Source organism: Colobus angolensis, unplaced genomic scaffold (assembly GCF_000951035.1).
Source record: "Colobus angolensis palliatus isolate OR3802 unplaced genomic scaffold, Cang.pa_1.0 Scaffold749, whole genome shotgun sequence".
Lineage (NCBI taxonomy): Eukaryota > Metazoa > Chordata > Mammalia > Primates > Cercopithecidae > Colobus > Colobus angolensis.
In genome coordinates this window covers 88,803-91,987 of record NW_012121254.1, presented here as the reverse complement: position 1 = coordinate 91,987, position 3,185 = coordinate 88,803, and the positions used below count along the sequence as shown (strand labels likewise).

General features: G+C 59.3%; 1 long non-coding RNA gene across 1 annotated transcript in view; it reads right to left on the bottom strand.

Annotated features, from left to right (window-relative positions):
- Positions 1–484: 484 nt before the first annotated feature.
- Positions 485–3,185, bottom strand: part of LOC105501750 — a 5,907-nt gene continuing 3,206 nt past the window's right edge. The window contains exons 2-4 of the long non-coding RNA XR_001000232.1: positions 2,514–2,822; positions 1,822–1,988; positions 485–682 (exon numbers count right to left, since the gene is read on the bottom strand). This is a non-coding gene — a long non-coding RNA (uncharacterized LOC105501750). The remainder of the gene's footprint in view (positions 683–1,821; positions 1,989–2,513; positions 2,823–3,185) is intronic.

Below are 3,185 nucleotides of genomic sequence, written 5' to 3'. Positions count from 1 at the left end.
AGTGGGGTCAGGGAGAAGGGGAAAATGGGACGATGGACATTATTACTGAGATGGAGTCTCACTCTGTCGCCAGGCTGGAGTGCAGTGGCATGATCTCCGCTCGCTGCAACCTCTGCCTCCTGGGTTCAAGCGATTGTCCTGCCTCAGCCTCCCAAGTAGCTGGGACTACAGGTACTTGCCACCACACCCGGCTGATTTTTGTATTTTTTAGTAGAGATGGGGTTTCACCATGTTGGCCAGGATGGTCTCGACCTCTTGACCTCGTGATCTGCCCACCTCGGTCTCCCGAAGTGCTAGGATTACAGGCGTGAGCCACTGTGCCCGGCCTCAGATGGACATTATTGAACTGACACAACCGGGTCATTGCCCAGGTCCGGAACCACATGAATCAGGACCAAGCCAAGTCAGGCTCCTGCTTCCTGGGGACTTTGGAACCTGGCCCACCACCCGCCAAGGCCTCACCCCTCCTGCCCCATGGCCAACCTTATCTGCTCCACGCTGTCTTCCTTTGATGGAGGTTTTCCTGGTGCTGGGCCTGGAGGCTGGTGTCCGCTTGGCCTTCCTGGCACCCCAGCCTGGGCAGGCTTCAAAGACAGCAGCTGCAGCCTTCACCCTCTGGCCACGGGCACTGGGAGGGGTGGCGCAGGTGGCCCCTACCCGCAGGTTCAGCCCAGTGAGCCACCTGAAGAGAAGAGAGAGCTGGGGAGCTGGCTGTGCTGACTTTGCTCCAGTGGCCTGGAGCCAGGTGGGCACTGGGTGTGGGGCAGGGTTGGTGCAGAAGGCAGCACAAGGCCACAGGCAGCGTGCATTCGCTCAACAAGCATTTGCCAGCTTTACTGAGGAGGTCAAGGAGGCCACCAGGACTTTGGGAGCGGTGGCGCCTATAAGTGACAGCAGGCTCTGCTGAGAATCTTGGCGGCTCACCAATTATGTGACCTACAAGCCACTTCAAGCCTCCGACCCCGCCTTTGTAAAAAGGGGAAAATAATAGTAATAATAAAGTTAGAGGGCTTACAACATAGCAGACACCGTCCAAATCAACTTACGCATGCTGATTTCATTCTTACAACAACCATCGTGAGGTTAGACACTACATCCCCACTTTTTACAGATGGGCAGGAAAGGTGATGGGGCTTGAAGAGTTAGTTGGTAAAATGGCAGAGCCAGGACTGGAGCCCAGGTAGGACTCCAGGCCTCTTGTGATCTTTTTTTTTTTTTTTTTTTGAGATGGAGTCTCACTCTGTAGCCCAGGCTGGAGTGAAGTAGCGCAATCTTGGCTCACTGAAACCTCTACCTCCCAGGTTCAAGCAATTCTCCTGCCTCAGCCTCCCAAGTAGCCGGGACTACAGGCACCACCCACTACCATGCCCAGCTAATTTTTGTATTTTTAGTAGAGACAGAGTTTCACCATGTTGGCCAGGCTGGTCTCGAACTCCTGACCTCAGGTGATCTGCCCGCCTTGGCCTCCCAAAGTGCTGGGATTACAGGCATGAGCCACCATCCCTGGCCTCTTGTGACTTTCTTATGTAATTATGTAAAGTGGCTTCGCCTGCACATTAGGTCCCAGACTGCTGGGCAGAGCAGATACTATTCCTACTTTACGGATGATGAAATCAAGGCCCAGAGAAGTCCACCCCCAACCTCCCCAGGAAGGGTAACTGACCCTGGAAAGGGCTCATACATGCCTGGCTCTCGTGGGGCTTGTCCCTCCCCCCAAGCTGCTCAGATGGGCATGGACATAGTGTGCCCAGGGAGATGACAGCAGCTTGACCAAGAGCGGCTGAGTGGTCTCTGGCTGGAGGTCTAGGTGGGGGTGCCCACCTGTGCAGCGGAAGCAGCTGGCAGTCACAGTGGAAGGGATTGCTGCTGAGGTCAATGAGCTCCAGCTGGCTGAGGCTGGGCAGGGCAGGCAGGGCCCGAAGCTGGTTCTTCTGCAGGTGCAGGCTCTGGAGCCCGGGCCCCAGGCCTGAGAAGGCCCCAGGAGAAATCTGCAAGGAGTTGCCAGGCCCCAGTGTGAGCTCGTGGCAGACCTGTCCCACCCCCAAGTCTGGAAGGAAGCCCCATCTTCCCTCAGCAGAAGAGAAGCTGGAGAGCCCAAGATGGTCCAGCCAGGAAGTGCAGTGCCGGGTCAAAGCCCAGGCTGGTCCGATGTCAAAGCACTTGCTCTGTCCAAGTCACCCAGGTGCCCAGTTCATGGTCCACCCCATCACCCAATAATGGCAAAGCCTCTTGGGGGCTCTCAATATGTACAAACAGTAGATGACCCCATGGTCCCAAATTCCTCCTTCCTCTATGCTCCAGCAATGCCCTCCTGTGCAGGCACCGTGTGTGGCCTGGGTTGTGCCTGGACTGTCACTCACACCGGCAGAGGCAGTACTGGTTCATCTCAGGGTCCCTGTGCCCAGCCTGAGACCTGGCACCAAGGGGCTGGCAAATGCTTACTGAGCGAATGCACGCTGCCTGTGGCCTTGTGCCGCCTCCCGCACCAACCCCACCGCATGCCCAGTGCCCACCTGCTCCAGGCCACTGCTGTTCAGGAAGAGGTGCTGCAGCGACCTGCCCACAGGCTGGAAGTCCCCGTCATGCAAGGCCCTGAGTGGATTGCCCGAGAGCTGCAGCTCCAGGAGGGCAGGCAGCCCCTCCAAGGCGCCAGTGGGCACCTCTGGCAGCTGATTCCTGTCCAGGTGCAGCTTCTCCAGCTCCTGAGCTGGGCCCAGCGCCCCAGGGGACACTTCGGTGATGCGGTTTCCACTCAGGTAGAGCCAGCGCAAGGCCCGTGTTCCCCCCAGATCCCCGGGTGCCAGGCGGTCCACAGCATTGTCCTGTAGGTGCAGGGAGAAGAGGCTGGGCAGGGCGTGCAGGGCAGCCCCTGGCACCTGCAGGAAACGGTTGCGCTCCAGGTACAGGTAGCCGAGGCGGGGGACCCCTGCAAGGGCAGCAGCGCTGAGGCCTGCCAGCTGGTTGTCGGAGAGGTACAGGTAGATCAGGCGGTCCAGCCCCGCCAGGGCGCCCGCCTCCAGCTCCGCGATGCCGCAGTGCTGCAGGTGCAGCGACACCAGGTGGCCCAGGCCGGGGAAGGCCGCTCGGGGCACCAAGGGGAAGTGGTTCCGCCTCAGGTCCAGGAGCAGGGTGTCGTTGGGGAAGCCGCGGGGCACCGCCTGCAGGCCGCAGCCCTCGCAGCTGCT